Source organism: Sceloporus occidentalis, unplaced genomic scaffold, assembly GCF_023333645.1.
Source record: "Sceloporus occidentalis isolate IW3139 unplaced genomic scaffold, rSceOcc1.0.p SCAF_18, whole genome shotgun sequence".
Lineage (NCBI taxonomy): Eukaryota > Metazoa > Chordata > Lepidosauria > Squamata > Phrynosomatidae > Sceloporus > Sceloporus occidentalis.
Genome location: NW_028316998.1, coordinates 5,700,516 through 5,720,000, shown reverse-complemented (window position 1 = coordinate 5,720,000; position 19,485 = coordinate 5,700,516).

Genomic DNA, 19,485 nt, shown 5'->3' with positions numbered 1-19,485 from the left:
TGATATATATATATATATATATATATATATTAGTGTGTGACTAATAATGTATAAGGTGTGCTTTAGTTTATAGTGTTAGAGAGTGTGTTTCAGTTACCGTATAGTGTGTGTGGATGTCAGCAGTATGGTGTTTTTATGAATGTGTGTGTCAGCGTATGGTGTTGGAGTGTCATGGGTACGCCTAGAGTTAGAGGCGCCAGGGAGGGGAGAAGCAGAAGAAAGAATGTGTAGGTATCTAAGTGTACACTGTTAAAACAAGTTTGCATGATAATATATTTGGACGTCAGTTTCATAGGGAAGCACTGAAAACATACTGCACGTAGGCACCACTAACCCTAGGCTTCCCTTGCTTATGGGAGGGATCGTATGGGCTGTGATGGGTGAGTGTAGCAATGGGCGTGACAACGAGACGGACATTGAGTGGACTGATGGGAGGAACATGGAGGCCAAGGCTTTAATCTGTACTGGGCTCCAAGATTTCTGATGGCAATCCTGCTTGCAGTGACAATTCTTAACAGAAATAAGCTTAGGGGCAAATGTCTCTATTTGGGTAACAGAATGTAGAGAGTTGTTGTGAATGGATGTTTCTCAGACTGTACACAGGTATTAAGTGGAGTGCCTCAGGGGTCTGTCCTCTTTTTAATTTGTTTATAAATTTTACATTGTACAGCGCTACAGAATTTGATGGCGCTATATAAAACAATAAATAATAATAAAATGATCTCCCAAGCTGCATTGGGAGCCATGTCACATTTTTTGCTGATGACACAAAATTAGGCAGGGTAATTCAGACTAATCTTGATGTTTCTCCTTTGCAGGAGGATTAAGACAGAGTTGGGCGTGCAAGTGGCAGATGAGGTTCAACAGACAAATGCAAAGTTATGCATTATGGTAAAAATAATAACAATGCAACCTACAGTATACAGACTTGGCAACAGTATGTAATGCCAGCAACCAGCTGCAAGGGCCAATAAGGTTTTTGGCTCGCATAAAACTAGGTGTTGAATCACCTTGCCTCTTTGCAGGTCAATGGTAAGACCTCACCTTGAATATTCGGTACTATTCTGGGGCGCAAGTCCTTAAAATGGACATCATGGAACTAGAAACAGCGCAAAGGAGGGCTACAAGATGAATAAGTGGATTGGAAGGTACTAGTTATGAAAAGAGACTAAAAAAAGTTAAAATTATATACACTGGAAAACAGAGTCTTAGAGGGGATATGATAACATTATATAAATATATGCAGGGCCAATATAAAGAGCTCTTCAGTGACCTGTTCATTAACAGAAATGTACGAAGTACAAGAGGTCATTGTCACGAACGCACTCTACTCCAAGCGTGCGCGTGACTTGGTTCTGGTGGTAAAAGGGGTTAAAATTCACTATCTGTCTGCCCTAGAACAAAAATAGTGATAAAAATACAAATATCCACCCTTAATACCACGCGCAATTAACTATAATGATATAAAAAATATCAAAATAACGCTGCCACCACCAAGACAATTTAGAAATGGGGTGCCTTGGTACCCCAAATGAATCAGACTAAAAAAACCCACACAATGGATTTTAACACAATAATTATGTGATTTCAGATTACCGATAAAATGGTCTAATCAGGTAACGTGAGTCTTTACCAGACAAAGGCAGAACTTAATAAACGAATATTTATTATGAACCAAAAAATCACAGTGCATACAAAAAAGATGATAAACAGATTTACACCAACAGATAAAAATAAAAAAAGAGAAAATTACAGAAAACCTAACTACTCACTGAATGGTCAAGTAACAGTTTTTCTGTCCGTAGGGCTCCGGCAAGGAAAGATGGCGACTTACTCAAAATTAGATCTTGGCCCCTAGTAAGCACACTACTATACCCTATTCCCAGTTCATCTCGAGTTTCCAAGCCGGCCCAGAGGTGGTATAAGCGGAGGGGAAGGGGTACCATAAGTGACCTCCCCTTGTGTGGTGGAAACATATCAGTCCAAATAACTTATTTTCATTTTACCGTCCCTCCTGTGCTTGCCACAGCCATAATTCGTGCATTTATGAATTTCCTGTAAATTGTGAAGTCCATAGATATGTCACACTTGCTACTTATGACTAAACATCATAGACTTCACAATTCCTTCCAAACTGGTTAAGTGGCGCCACCAGGTTTGTACTCTTTTTGTAGGGTGCGCTTTCCCCGTTCTAGGTATGCACACAAGGAGGTATGATAATGAATATATGAGTTATTATTGATATGGGTTGGATATGGCCTGGATATCAAATGGTTTTCCTGACTGCTAGTGGTCACTTAGCATATCAAAGAATCCGGGGTCTATGAGGGGATACAGGCATATGGTGAATGAGTCAGCTAGCAGACTTAAAGGCACCGCCTCCCTGTGAAATTTCACACTTGGCAGAGGGCCTTGGTTGGAGTCCCAGCTTCAAAAGACCAGTTTATCTTAGAAGACCTTTTGGCACCACATGCCTATACAATCGAATTAACCCCTCACATACTGAAATTGGCCGTGCCATCTCTACCGGGTAGCCAGTCCATGTACGTGCTACACCAGTTGGTGTGACAGTCATCCTCTGAGACTGGAAGAGCTGATGTTTTCATAGACAACAAAGGAAAGGATTCTTTACAGTAAGTACAATAATGATATGGAATTCACTGGGAGGTGGTGTTATCAAATACATTAGATGCCTTCAAAAGGGGTCTGGATATTTTCTTAGAAAGACATGACATACATGTAATTTCATATATTCTATAAATAGAATTGATATTTTAGAGCTTCTTGATCCAAGAAGAAATCCGATTGCCTATTGGAGTCAAGAAGGAATTTCCCCCCACTTGTAGAATTCAAAGTAGCTCAATTAGGGGTTTTTTGCCTTCTTTTGGATCAAGAGTAGGAAGGTTAGGTAGAAGGGTTGAACTTGATGGACTTAGGTCTTTATTCAACCTTATGTACTGTTACTTTGTAAGTTGACCTACTTGTAGGGGCCTCCTGTGTCTTTCTGACTGTAGCCTTGTTCCAATTTCTTGCAGTGTCCTCCATCTTTGCCTTTTATTTGCCTGTATAGTAAGTCCTTATGATGAAAGTTCTTATCTATTAAGATAATTTCACTTTGAACAAAGACTGTTATCATTGACACTGACATCACCACCATTCTCTTCCTGTTGGGCACTGTTTATGGGGCAGCATACTGGGCTGCTGTGTGAAACTTAGCCTCTACCTGGGCTGACTACTGATGTCCACAACCTTACCCTTATACATCCACTCTGAGTCCCAAAATACTTTTCTCTCTGATACCCTGTGTGCCTGCCTATCCTGTGTTGCTTCTACCCCACCTCCTAACTACCAGACAAGGGAACCCCTCCTCCATCATGTCTTGTCCTTCTCTGCCAATTATTTCCCTAAATCCTAACCACACTCCGTGTCATCTTCAGTCTATAGTCACAAACCCCATTTAGTCTCACTCAGCTGGCCCCACACATACTAAGTCCCATATAATCAAGACATACAACACAATCACCACCACCGGCAGAAACTTTTTCAGTTTCTTCTCACTCCGATTTCCCTGTATGCTGGTAGCACAGGGATCAAATAGCATTGCCCTGCGTTTCCTGATCACATGATGTGTAATCGATGAAAAGAGGGTCATCGACGATCTCAATAGGGACTGTAAATTACTACAATGAAATGGTTCTTAAGAGTAAAGATGGTTTTGATATGAAGGTGAAGCAGCAAGCAAACTCATTTAATTTGTTTTTGGCTTTTGCATTAACTTTACCGTTTTGTGTCAGACTCTATATAACGCGAAATATATTAAGTATAAATAAAAGGAATCTCATGACAAACATATTCCACCCTGAAAGATACATTTGAAGAATATGGTGTCATGCAAATAATTTTGTAAAATATACATAGCAAACTAGCCATTTTTACTGATGCTACATCATGACAGATGTAGCTTCGACTCACGGGCCAGGCTTGGCTCATTTGCTCAATTAAATAAAACACCAACACACAAGATGGGTTTGAAAAGGCCACAGCCGTTTTATTTAACAGTCATTGTCCTGTAAAACCTGAAATAATAAACATAGATGCGTTAACAGAGACAATGACGTAACCAAAACCAACCTAGCTTGCCAAGTTATCCAGGTACCATACCACACACCAATTTTGGGAGGGGACATACCAGGATGCCCCAACCCGGACCTGAGGTTCCGAGCACCACTCCTTGCAAGGAACCTCCCACCGGTTATGACCACCAATGGTCATACCACCACATTAACCCCTTGGATACCTGGCAAGCTACCGCCCACGACTGTGACTAATGCAGCAACACCATACCACACACCAATTTGGGAGGGGACATACCAGGATGCCCCAACCCGGACCCAAGGTTCCAAGCACCATTCCTTGCAAGGAACCTCCCACCGGTTATGACCACCAAGGATCATACCACCACATTAACTCCTTGGATACCTGGCAAGCTACCGCCCACGACTGTGACTAATGCAGCAACACCATACCATAAACCAATTTTGGGAAGGGACATACCAGGATGCCCCAACCCGGACCCGAGGTTCCGACCACCACTCCTTGCAAGGAACCTCCCACCGGTTATGACCACCAAGGATCATACCACCACATTAACCCCATGGATACCTGGCAAGCTACCGCCCACAACTGTGACTAATGCAGCAACACTACTCCACAAACTCAACCACATAATGGGAGGGAGGGTGGGACAAACCACCAGGTAAGGTTAAACAAAATGGATCCTTACCCCTGTGATCACCAAACTTAAATATCCTCCTACCAAAACTCCTCCCCTAAAATCCACAATTCCTGCCTTAGCCTAGCCCTGCTCAGCACTCTGTCAGGGCCCACTCTAGTCCATTCTGGCCCCCGTGGGCTTCATGACAGATGTAGCTTCGACTCACGGGCCAGGCTTGGCTCATTTGCTCAATTAAATAAAACACCAACACACAAGATGGGTTTGAAAAGGCCACAGCCGTTTTATTTAACAGTCATTGTCCTGTAAAACCTGAAATAATAAACATAGATGCGTTAACAGAGACAATGACGTAACCAAAACCAACCTAGCTTGCCAAGTTATCCAGGTACCATACCACACACCAATTTTGGGAGGGGACATACCAGGATGCCCCAACCCGGACCTGAGGTTCCGAGCACCACTCCTTGCAAGGAACCTCCCACCGGTTATGACCACCAATGATCATACCACCACATTAACCCCTTGGATACCTGGCAAGCTACCGCCATGAGCCCATCCCTTGACACCTCAAGCCGGATGGGCTCCCCCCACAAAAGAAAGCTTGGCCCGTTCAAAACCCACCGCCACTCACAGAATCAAGAAATCTGCGCCAAATGCCTACAAAAACCTATCCAGCACCACAAACCAGCCCATCCACCTTTGCTGCCTCTGCACACCAGCAGCGTAACCATGACGCCCAGGCAATGCTCAATACCCCTCTAACTCATGTAAGGTGCTAACAACAGGCACGGCACCTGTACAAACCAAATCAACCGTCTCACGGTGACCAACCCCCACATCAGCAACATAAATGAACAAACTCATAACTGAACAAGTTTTGTAATGTTGAGCCACCGAGGTCCAACAACCCACACCAAAATTTCCATCCCACAAGCACCAAACCCTCTGGGTAAACCAGCTGCACAAACGCTATGCCCAACTGCGGCCCCCACCGACGGGCTCAGTTCTCCAACCACAGTTCCGCCACATCCCCAAAACTAGCGAATGCCGATAGGTGACCCCCACAAACCGGCACCCCCCCAGCAAGAAGAAGAACAAAAACAATCTTACTCATAACCAAAATTGTGTAATGGCAACCAAACCACCACCAAAAACTCCATCACCAAGCACCAAAACCCCTGGGAGACCCAGCTGCAAACCGCTATACCTAACTGCGGTCCCCGTCGGGGTCATTACTGTTGAGAATGGCTGATAACCCGCCTACCAAAAGAGGCCCGAAGAAAAAACCCACAGAGGGGATAAGCAACCCGAGCCCCCCCCACCACCAGCCTCAAACACCATTTGCATGGTGAGGCGGCCAAGCAGACCGAGCCAACATCCATCCTGATGTACCCGGAAGAACACAATCCGCTGATATAACCCCCAAAAGCCCATCCACATGGCATCATCGGGCACAGTAGACAAACCAAACCAGCCCACCAAGACATCCGCACCAGCACTATCGCACAGCAACGTCCAAAGCAAAATTAGACAGTGAAACCTCATTAACCGCCTCCCACAAATACCAATGGGGGGGGTAGGAACGCCCACCACTTGATCCCACATCCACAAACTAAGGAGCGCATCACCCAGCCCTAACCCATAGACCTGGGAAGGGGTCGCCCCTGCCAGGAACCACCTGAACATGGCTACGTGGGCCACCCACTGAATATACTGCCACCGCAAACAATCCCACCAATGCCAATATTTGTGACCTCGGGAGTCCACTATACTGCCAGGCAAGGCAAGCCCCCGAATGGCGTACCCCCAACTCCATCTGCCGAGGCCACTTCCAATGAAGCAAGAACAAGAATCAGCGATACTTCTATGCAACACCCGAACGAAAACATGCACCACCAAGCACAATAACATCCACCAAAGCCACCAACCATAAGAACCAAAGTGCCCTTCCTCCGATATAGCTCCATCAAAACCACCCTACCAATACCCCTGCCAACTCCCCAAAAACAGGGCCAACACTAAGTGGAACGGTTCAAAGAAAACAAGGAGAGGGCGAATATATCCCAGACCTCAGGCCATACTAACATGAACCAATGGCCCCCTGGACAACCCCGTCACCAATTGTCCCAAACACTTCCCCGCAGCCTGTGCAGCAAGAGCTCACTGACCAGCAAGTCAGCTCTCAGCACCTGCTTCACCCCACCACACACAGTTACCCGAATCAGAGCCCTCCAGCTCCCGAAAAGCCAAACCGAATCAAGACCAGGGAAATTTAACAAACCTACGCACCAGCAAGTTTCCAATCGCACAGAGTAAGTGCACGAAAAACCGAAGGAACCCAGAAAAGACATTGAACACCACCACCCCTCTCCAAAGATGGTGACCTCTTAGACGTACCAGAAGCAGATCAAAATCAGACAGCGGCACCCAAAACAGGAGACTCGCCCCGCAGCCCCACTAAATCACCTTGGGCCATGTAGTACATACCCCAGCCTGCTTGAAGCCTTCGGACAAACCGTAGACCCCATGGCCCCGGGAAATGCTGACAGGCAATCTTCCTGCAAAGCGAATCAACCATCCCAACAGAATCAGCTTCAAACCCCATGACGGAACCATTTGGTCCCCCACCGCTATCCCCTAGGCACCAACAAAACAGCTCTCTCTATGGCAACCCCACCAAAAACGTTACCCCCATACAACAAACCTGACAAACAGAGCAGATCCCTAGTCAGGAGACTACCTCCAATACATCTCACCCCAGTCATGCCGAACCCCAGTACCGAAAGTTTCAGAAAACCGCGGTACCGTAGCCCCCTTTCCTTAACCTCGTCCCATCCATGCTTCCCAGAGGAAGCCAGAAACAATTTCCCTCATGCCTCTTGTCCCCCCCCCTCCATCTTAACACGACCCCCAGGCTAACCGGGGACACCGTTCAGAAAAAACAACCATCAACATCGCCTTACTGCTGCAACCCTTCAACGATGCAATTTGTCACATCAACAGATAACCCTCACCCCCTCACCCCAAAACCCCAGCATGACCCTACGTGATTGCAAGCGACCTGGACAAATGCAGCTTCACACTACAACAAAGCAAGCGTTCCTTGTGTAAAGCTGCCTGTGCAACCCACTCAAGAAGCAGCTACAGGAGGGGGCAATAAAGGGGGGGGGACACACAAACATTTCCAACACACCGTAACATATAAAAACTTAGAAAGTGACAGCAGATAAGAACCATTAGGCCCATCCAGTCTGCCCAATCTGAGTACTTTCCTTAGTACCTGCCCTTATCCTATATCTAACTCTGTCCTATGCCTATCCCATGCCTGGCCAAACGTTTGCACCGTATTAACATCTACCACTTCTGCTGGAAGGCTATGCCATGCATCCACTACCCTTTTCAGTAAGTAATATTTCCTGATGTTACCTTTAAACCATTGCCCCTCTAGCTTATGAATATGTCCTCTTGCAGTGGTAGTACTTACTTTAAAAGAAAATCTCTCCCTTTAACTTTTGATTCCCCTTAAGCATTTAAACGTTACTATCATATCCCCCCATCACGTCTGTCTACCAAGTTCCACCTCCCTCCAACCACCGATTAGACTGACAGCTCTCAAGAGCCATGCTTTCCCCCTGCAGTTGTCCGTCAGTAACCGTGACCTAAAACCATTCCACTGCCTCCAAATAAAACATTGCTACGGAACCTGCCAGAACCAAACAAATGCAATGCAACCGGCAAAGAATCTCAAGCCCAGCACATCTATAAACTTCCCAGGAAACTACCCACTATACACGCCATAGATACCACACTACAGCCCCCGAAAAACATCTCAGCATCAACCCACACATGTGCACCCGATGGAAATAACACGCAAAAAAGAAACCTTAATAATGGACCCCTTGGCCGTCCCGTACAGCAAGGTCGTATGATCCTGTGCCGCCGCAGAGAAACACCGCAGGAGTGGCAGCACCAAAACCACCTCCTTGGTGTGCAGATTCCCACCAACTCATCCCATCCTGATGGATGCATCAATTAGGGTGTGCCTGCTTGTGTCTGTGCAAGGGATGGGGTGCTGCAGCCGGAAACCCCCCATATGCCACTTCAGGATGGAGATTGGAAAAAAGAGGGGCCTCCCCAGCCCCCCTGCTCCACAGCCAAAACCTCCTGCCCCACGGCAGCTGCCCCAGGTAACTGCCTAGGCCTCTCTCCGGTGTCTCCCTACCTTGACATCTGCACAGGCCGCAGTGCAGGCTGCACCCGGCCGTCCTGCCAGCTTCTCTGCCTCCCTGGACGACTCCTGGAGGACCCACATCTGGGGAAACACTGCGGTAGGCCTCAGAGGCCTATACCAGGCCGAACCACCTCCTGCAACTGTTGACTCCTTGCACTCTGTGCCCCCTTTTCCATCTGGGGAGCGGCCAGCAGCCACAGGACACCCAGCTGGGCCATCTGAAATCACTGCCTTCCCATGGGCCCTTCTGGCCCGCTGTGATGGAACGCTGCGAGGGCCAAAGCCTCCTCCATGCCGTTGCACTGCACACTAGTATGCCTCTGAAGGCCTGCAAATGGGTTGCTTTGACTCCCAGGCCCCGTCCTGGGCTATCTGCGTCATCCTCCTCAGGTCTGCCTCTGCTCCTATGCTCCAACGCTGCTGCAGTCCTCCATGCCAGCCTTCAGGAACATTCCAGCCGGATCCAGCATGTGGCCTAGTCGCTCCTGCAGCCACAAGGTCCAACAGCTGCTGCAGAACCTCAAATCCATACAGACACCTGCAGGAGACAAGAAGAGGGGAGAGAAAAAAGGGGGGAACAAAGAAAGAACAGACAGGCACACAAAAAAGAGCCCCAGATAAAAAGGAAAAGACTCAGACACAAAAAACACAGAAACAAGACAGACCCAAACACAAAATGACACAAAAAACAAAGACACGCCAGGACACAAGAGAGAAACAGACAGCAAAGGAACACAAAAGAAACAGCCAAGTATACAAGAGAGACAACAAGAGATAGACAGGGAAAGACAAATACCACCAGGTAAGGTTAAACAAAATGGATCCTTACCCCTGTGATCACCAAACTTAAATATCCTCCTACCAAAACTCCTCCCCTAAAATCCACAATTCCTGCCTTAGCCTAGCCCTGCTCAGCACTCTGTCAGGGCCCACTCTAGTCCATTCTGGCCCCCGTGGGCTTCAGTGATGCTTTAGAGCCAACTCTCCCCATGTGATGGTTGTAATGTTGCCAGTATCTACATCCATATGACTGAAGTCTAATTTACAGCATTCTAGATTTGTTTTGGCTGATTTATCAAACGCTAAAATAAATCAGTTTGAAAAATATGTCTGAGTTGTTTGGGCCAGATTAACTTAAGGACAGATCTGGCCATGACTGTATTTCATGCTCAAGAACAGATGTAGAGAGACACATAAAAGGCATGCACCCAACAATAGACATAAAAACTGTACAAATTGTTATTTCTCACTTTCTGAGGCATAGTTATTTGATATATTCCAGTTCTGAGACAAAACAAGTACAAGTATATTTGAAGTGTCATTTTAAGGATACACCAAATAGAAAAATTTGTGTAAGTGATGTGCCTTATTTTTAAAGCTGTGTGTTTGGTGAATTGGACTGGGCTGACCTTAGTTGAGATAGATGCTATGCATGGTTGAATAGAATGGAAAAGTATTAGTGATTTAGTTAGAATTTTTTTTTTTTTTTTATTTTGTGATAAAACTCCAGGAGCAAAACTGTGATTATTTGTATTTGAAATAAAGAATACAAGGAATTTGAAATAAGACCATTACGGATGTTTTCTTTCGTTGCTTTTTAAAATTAATTTAGTTGGCAATACCTGGTAGAAATCGACTATGTAACAAATATAAACCTTTTATTAGAAAAAAAAAACAATTGAAGTTAATACATTTGATCTAGTTTAAAAATTAACCAAATGATGGATAGCTGTGATCTGTTGAAAGATCAAAATATCATCAGAGAAAAAAACCCACTGAATTTCCTTTTTCATGCAAATATCGTCAAAATATGCTCAGATGTGTTTTCATGGACTTTACAGAAGATCTCTCTCTCTCATTGGGCTAACTGGGAAAACTACCCTAGATTGCTTGTTATGCCTCCATGCACCAAGAAAGCACTCCCCAATCTAACAAACAATAACTTTTGGCTGTTTCCTTGGTTTTATGTACATGTTACCTGATGATTATGATAGCAGTGGTGTGCTTTGGTTGGCTGCTGCCTTAGGTCTGACCCAGGGCAGTTCCCAGCTAGCCCTTACTACTTATCCTCATGGTGGCCACCCTCTCTGCTAATCGTTGAGATATGATTATGTTTTGCTGCACTGAGAAACATGGCTATGGTCAAGGTGTAGGTTGGTTACAAAGGCCTTCTCTGATATCCCTAGTGCGCCTACGGAACAGTATCGCACCTGGTAGCTGGGTCTCACTCGTTATGTGGCCCCAAAAAAATGTTTAACCTAGGTATAGTTGGCCAAGGTCAGAATGAGTGATGGACAATATTAACACCTTAAGGGCCAAGCTGTTTTTTACTTTTTGTACCCTTTGGGACCAAGGCTTTTTTAAAACAGTTTTGTGGTGCTAGTGTTTAGATGTAATTTTCTCCTCATTTTTTATATCATCTAATAAAATATGATGAAAAAATGAAAAAAAAAACAAAACCCACTTTTTCTCACTTTTATTTGAAAAATGTTTTACTCATCCAAAAAAGCTAATGAAAAAACCTGCTAAATGGATTCTACTATTTGTCCTGAGTTTAGAAATACCCAATGTTTGTTTTTTTTGCAAGTTATTGGGCAATAAGTACAAGTAGCGTGTTTCTATTTCAAAACCAATTTTTTCCCAAATCTGGTCATTCTGCCCATGTGCTATTTCGGGTATCTTTATACCATATAGCCGGCCAATGCATCAAACCATATATTTTTGAAAACTAAACACAAGGTATTGCAAATGCTGTTATTTTAACCCTTTCCATGCACTAATTCTACTATCACTCTTTGTCAAACTTTGTGGTAGTAATTTATTTTATGGTTTTTTTCCCCCCACAAAAATTGTGCTTCAGGTTATGGATTTATAGCTCCAGGTATATGTCAAATACATCAAACAACACCCCAATCTGTGCTCCACAACATCTCCTGAGTACAGTGATACCCCCATGCATGGCTTTCTCAGGTTGTTTGGGAGGTAAAATGCCACATTTGGGAAGTGCACATTTTTTTAACATCTGGTCCTACTGCCCTCAAATCCTAAGTGGGCCATCCTTGAAGCCAGATAATTCAATATAGCCAATCAAACCATATATTTTTTTTAAAAACTAGACACTCCAGAGTACTTTAAATGGTGGTATTTTAACCCTTTCCATGCACTAATTTTACCACCAGCCTCTGTCCTGGGGTGGGTGTTCCATGTTGCTGAATGCCTCGCTATCAATAGCCTCTGTTACATATAGAATTTATAGGGCTTATAACATAGAAGAAAAAGAGAGAGCCCAGAGTAAAATTATAATACCTGAGGATAGTGAGAGGGGGAGTCCTGGTAGCTCTCTCTCTGTAGTGCAATATTGCAAGCGAGTTGGAGAGTAGCTATGAGGCTGAACAAACAGAGCAGTCGGTTGGAGATCCAATGGAGTAGGTAAGTAGCAAAAGTCTCTTTAAGCTGAAGGGGTGAAAGGTGTTACAAGGATCCAAGTCAGTAGGCAATCAGTTATATTTGAGTAAACATGAAGTAGTCTGATAAAGGGGAATCCTTCAGTAAGGTGCAGCAGAAATGGAGAATAAACTGCGATAAAGTCCAGAGGTATGTAAACGGGGCATGTGCTGTGCAGTGAGAGGTACGCAAAAGGAGAATCCTTACACCAATCCAGGTCAGAAACAGAGGAGTAGATGGCGGGAACTTCATTTAAGCAGACGAATCCTTAGTAAAAACAGCTTCAGTCTGAGCGGTGGGGCCCTTCTTTGGATAACCTGTAGAGATAAGGTACTCGTGCGGCATATTTGTTAATACAGTTAAAGTGCCCAGAACCACTCCCTAATGATGTTTAACCCCTTGATGACAACTGCCGGTCCGGGCACGTCACGGAAATTCATGTCGATAACGACAAATGACGTGCCAGGACCGGCACGTCATTAAACGGGTGCAGAAAGCGATCTATTTTCGCTTTCTGCACCGAAACGGCGTTGCTGTAATGCCTCGACCTCGAGGCATTCAGCAACGCCATTATCGGCACAAAGGGGCCATCTCTGGCCCCTCCCCGGGGCGTCAACATCCGCCATACTTTGTGTCATAAATCAAGTACTCACCCCCGCCATCGTTCCCACGCTGATGTCTCCGCTCCTTCCCGGCTTACTGACACAGCAGCAAGCAGGGCCTCTCCAGCTACACTCCCACGCAGCTGCAGCCGGAGGTTAACAGGAGGGAGGGGGCGCTCGCTACGTTGCCAGGGAGACGCGTCTCTCTCTAGCTGCCGGCAGAATCAAGTGAAACGTAGGACACGCTCCACCGTTGCCATAGCAACACGTTTCAAATACTGACGTCATTTTGGCGCCAAATTTGAACGTATTTAGACGCTTCAGTCCCAGTATCCTTTGCTGAAGTATCAGTTGAAGTTTATTTCCTATACTGAAGCGTTCTCTGTGTTTCGACCCTTTGTGTACCAGACCCTATTCTCGCTTACCGACCATTATCTATTTTGCTGCCTGCCTTTGACCCTTGCTTGTTTTTGACGCTGCCTCTGCTCGTGCCCTATTGTACCTCGTCTGGATTTTTGTCCTGTGTGGATTGGTGTTTTTGCGATTAGGAACCTTTCGCTTACCAGCTCACTTACGGATCGTGACAGTATACTTCAGCCATGACTATGGAAATCTTCATAATGAATTAGCGGACCTAAAGAACCAAGTTGCTGCTCCTATTAACCCTTCTCCACCACCTGCTCCCCCCGTTGCAGCACCTGAGTCAGGACCGTCGTTTGAACCCCAAGTTCCTTTACCAACCAAATTCTCCGGAGACCGAAAGACTTTCCGTACGTTTATTACAAATTGCGAACTCATATTCTCTGTTAAACCACGTACTTATAATTCTGACTCAGTGAAGATTCGTTCAATAATTTTGTTAATGGAGGGTGAACCTGCCAGTTGGGCACATCGTTTATTATCTTCAAATGATCCTGTTATTCATAATTATACCTCCTTTATTGCTGCTTTGTCCTCATTATACGATGACCCACACCTCCACTCCTCGGCATGTTCAGCTATCCGTACCCTATCGCAAGGCCGCCGTCCAGTGGAGGAGTACATTACAGAGTTCCGATGCCTCGCTGCGGATACTAAATGGAACGATTATGCCCTCGCTGACCAATTTCGCCTAGGTCTTTCGGATGCTGTGTGTGACGAATTGGCTCATGGCCAAGTTCCCGATTCACTTGAACCTCTCATGGCTTTGGCTCTTTCTATTGATCGGAGATTGCGAGAACGTAGGGCCGAGAAACATCGTTCCTGGACTCCCTCATGGAGAACATCTGTGCCTCGTTCACAGGATCCTACTCCTACATCCTCACCTCTATCAGAGGTGGAACCTATGCAGATTGGGCTAGCAAGATCTTCTCTGTCCATTCAAGAAAAGAACAGACGTAGGGACAATAATTTATGTTTATATTGTGGAGCGGATTCCCATCTCCTGTCGGCCTGCCCTATCTGTCCTAAATCACCTAGAGGTGAGTCCAGAAACAGATCGTATTGTATTTCATCCATACTTCTGGAGACCGCTACTCACCTATCTGTTCCTCTGCGTTTACAGTGGGGGTCTCATCAACTTCATCTCCAAGCCATCATCGACTCCGGGGCAAGCAGCAATATAATTGATAAAGAATACCTCGCCAAACAGAAGATCCCTACCTCTTCTAAGAAACATGAGGTATTTATCCAGACCATTGATGGCTCACCTGTGTCTTCCAGACCAGTGCATTTAGAGACTGTCCCACTCACCTGTTCTATAGGGAATAGGCATACAGAAAAAATAACCTTTGATGTCATCAATTCCCCTTTATTTCCATTAATCTTGGGCCTGCCCTGGCTCAAGCAACATGATCCCGTCATTCATTGGACTACAGGACGAGTTACATTTTCCTCTCCGTTCTGCATCCGCCATTGTCTCAGTACTGCACATATTACTCTTCAAACGTCCCCTACTGTATCCAGAACCTCCATCCCGGGTTTGCCTTCATGCTATATGGAATTCCAGGACGTGTTTGATGAGAAGGGAGTTGATTGTCTTCCGCCACACCGTTCATACGACTGTCCTATAGATCTCATACCTGGATCTAAAATTCCTTACGGCCGTATATATCCCTTGTCGGAATCAGAACTGAAAGTACTACGAGAGTACCTCGACGAACACCTAGCCAAGGGTTTTATTCGTCCATCCACCTCGCCAGCCGGGGCAGGGATATTCTTTGTAGGAAAGAAGGATGGGGGTTTACGGCCCTGTGTGGACTACAGAGAACTAAACGCTATAACCATAAAAAATCGATACCCTCTTCCTCTCATCCCGGAATTATTCGAACGTTTAAAACAAGCCGCTATATTCACCAAACTAGACCTACGAGGAGCATATAACCTTGTTCGTATTAAAGACGGTCATGAGTGGAAGAGACTGCATTTCGCACTCGTTATGGACACTTCGAATATTTAGTAATGCCCTATGGACTATGTAATGCTCCAGCTACCTTTCAAAACCTTGTCAACGATATTTTCCGGGATTTATTAGATACGTTCATGGTCGTCTATCTAGATGATATATTGATCTTTTCCGCTACCCTCCAAGAGCACCGCAGCCATGTCCACCAGGTTCTTTCACGTCTTCATGCCCACCGTTTGTTCGCCAAAATAGAAAAATGCAAGTTTGAAACGAATAATATAGACTTCTTGGGATTTCACATTTCATCCAAAGGCATCGAAATGGACAAAAATAAAGTTAAGGCCATTGAACAGTGGCCACAGCCTCAATCACGTAAAGATGTGCAACGATTCCTTGGATTTGCTAATTTCTATAGGCGTTTCATTCATAATTTTTCCAGAGTCGTCCTTCCTCTCACAACCCTCACATCCAAAAATACCAAGTTTTTGTGGAGCACAAAGGCCGAGGAGGCTTTCGCAATGCTTAAACAAAGATTTACCTCTGCTCCTATACTGGTACATCCCAATGCTGATCTGCCTTTCATTGTGGAGGTAGACGCCTCTACAGTAGCGGTGGGGGCTATCCTTTCTCAAAGACAAGGACCTAAAAATCTACTTCACCCTATAGCATTTTTCTCTCGCAAACTCTCACCGGCGGAAAAGAATTATGACATAGGCGATCGTGAATTGCTATCAATAAAGTGTGCACTAGAGGAATGGAGACATCATCTCGAGGGGTCTCGACATCCGTTTGTTATCTTTACCGACCACCGCAATCTGGAGTATCTTCAACGAGCCAAGAGACTACGACCTCGTCAGGCGCGCTGGTCTCTTTTTTTTACAAGATTTAATTTTCACATAACTTACAGACCAGGAAGTAAAAATGGCAAGGCTGACGCTTTATCTCGCCAATATGTCAATGAACAGGTGGACCCCAACACCACCCAACCCATAATTCCCCTGAGACATTTTTTGGTCACCAAGAAAGATTTTATTAGCTCCCTGAGGGACTACTTCAAATTCAGAGTTCATCGTCCTACAGTCCAGCCGTTGCAGAGGAGAGGAGGACTCTTTTATCATCAAAATAAATTGATAATACCTCCACCTTTTGTGACCGACGCTCTCCGCATCTGCCATGACGCTCCGTTGGCAGGGCATCCAGGGATCTCAGGAACGCTCAGTTTGCTTCGCCGTCGCTTCTGGTGGCCTAACATGGCAATGAATGCAAAAGACTATGTGAACTCATGCCAAGTTTGCGCAAGGAACAAGACCTCACACCAATGCCCTCCGGGATTGTTACAAATTATTCCCACTCCCCAATCGCCATGGTCCTCCGTATCAATGGACTTTATAGTGGAATTACCCTTATCTAACGAATATAATACCATCATGGTTGTTGTAGACAGACTGACCAAAATGGCGCATTTCATACCACTGAAACACCTCCCATCAGCATCTGAGACAGCTGACATGTTCATAAAAGAAATTGTTCGCTTACATGGAGTTCCTCTTCAAATACTGACTGACCGGGGTTCTCAGTTCACTTCAAAATTCTGGAGGTCTTTTTGTAAAGGGTTGAAGATTGAACCAGCCCTATCTTCTGGTTATCACCCTCAAACTAATGGTCAGACGGAGCGAATAAATCAAAGTCTAGAACAATATATTCGTTGTTTCACATCTTACCTCCAATCGGACTGGTCATCTTTGCTACCTATGGCAGAATTTGCACACAACAATATTAAGAACTCATCAACACAAGAAACCCCGTTCTTTCTGCTATACGGTTACCATCCTCCTGACTTACCTATATCCATAACCCCAGTGATGGTGCCCGAAGCGGCGAAAAGACTACGAATAATACATAAAGCATTACGCATGGCAAAACAAAATCTGACAATTGCTCAACAACGATATAAGGGTCAAGCGGATAAACATAGACGTAATGGCCCTGACTATCAACCCGGGGATAAAGTATGGTTATCTACTCGAAATATGAAACTAGCCATACCCTCTTTAAAGTTGGGACCCCGATTTATTGGTCCATATACCATCACTCATCGTATTAACCCAGTCACTTATCGACTTGCGTTACCGCCATCTGTCAAAATCCATCCGGTTTTCCACACCTCTCTGCTTAAACCAGTTACTACCAATAGACTGGCCACACGGTCTTCCTTACCTCCTCCTCCTATCATTGTTGAAGGTTATCCTGAATATATCGTTCAAGACATTTTGGATTCCCGTCTTAGGGGAGGCCGTTTGTATTATTTAGTGGATTGGGAGGGTTACGGTCCTGCTGACCGTTCCTGGGAACCGGCCTCTTTAGTTCACTCACCTGTCTTGGTTCGTCGGTTTCACAGGAATTACCCCTCTAAACCTGGTCCTATCGGTTCCCGGAGGTTACCGTTCGGGAGGGGGTACTGTCATAAATCAAGTACTCACCCCCGCCATCGTTCCCACGCTGATGTCTCCGCTCCTTCCCGGCTTACTGACACAGCAGCAAGCAGGGCCTCTCCAGCTACACTCCCACGCAGCTGCAGCCGGAGGTTAACAGGAGGGAGGGGGCGCTCGCTCCGTTGCCAGGGAGACACGTCTCTCTCTAGCTGCCGGCAGAATCAAGTGAAACGTAGGACACGCTCCACCGTTGCCATAGCAACACGTTTCAAATACTGACGTCATTTTGGCGCCAAATTTGAACGTATTTAGACGCTTCAGTCCCAGTATCCTTTGCTGAAGTATCAGTTGAAGTTTATTTCCTATACTGAAGCGTTCTCTGTGTTTCGACCCTTTGTGTACCAGACCCTATTCTCGCTTACCGATCATTATCTATTTTGCTGCCTGCCTTTGACCCTTGCTTGTTTTTGACGCTGCCTCTGCTCGTGCCCTATTGTACCTCGTCTGGATTTTTGTCCTGTGTGGATTGGTGTTTTTGCGATTAGGAACCTTTCGCTTACCAGCTCACTTACGGATCGTGACACTTTGTATGGCGGCGGACGCCCGTTTTAAAAGCGTTTAGGAGGCGATCAACGATCGCCTCCTAAACTTAAATGATGTCGCTGGAATGCCTCGATCAGGAGGCATCCAGCGACACCAAACACTTACCTGGGGATGGACTGTGACCGCTCCGGAGATCTGCAAGATGGCGGCGGCCCGGGAAAATTCAATAAAGAAAAACAATAAAGTCTAAAAAGTTCGCTAGACGGTCTCCAGACCCTCTAGAGAACTCTGGCTCCACTTGCAGGTTGAATATAGGTACTGCATTCAACCATGCAAGTCAATGGAGCTCAGCTTTCTAATCACAGTGTGATTAGAAAAAATAAATTAAAAATAAAATAAAATTAATAATAATTAGAAAAAAAATAGTAAAAAAACAGTAAAATGTAAAAATAATTTCCCACTGATGTCACTATCAGGGGAACCTTCAAGTTGAAAAAAAATGTTAAAAAAATGTAAAAAAAGGCAAGGGGTGTCTAGTTTTCAAAAATATATAGCTTTATTGGGCACACTGAAATGGCCCGGCTCAAAGATGTACCAAATAGGGTATCGCTGTACTCAGGAGATGTTGCTAAACACATATTGGGGTGTTTTTTGATAGTGACATATACCAGAACCTGTTTATTTATACCTAAAGTAAAATGTGTGTGAAAAAACAAATGCAAAAAAATTACTACCATAAAGTTTGACAAAGGCTGATGGTAGAATAAGTGCTTGGAAAGGGTTAAAATACCAGCATTTGGAATACCCTGGGCTGTCTAGTTTTCAAAAATATATGACTTGATGGGGTAAATTGCATTGGCTGGCTTCAAAGATACCCGAAATGGCACATGGGGGGAAGAATTACCAGATTTGGAAAAAATGGCTTTGAAATAGCAAAACGCTACCTGTACTTATTGCTCCATAACGTGCAGAAAAAAGCAAAAAAACAGAAAAACATTGGGTATTTCTAAACTCAGGACAAATAGTAGAATCTATTTAGCAGGTTTTTTTATTACCTTTTATAGATGAGTAAAAGATTTTTCAACTAAAAGTTAGAAACAGTCATTTTTTTCTAA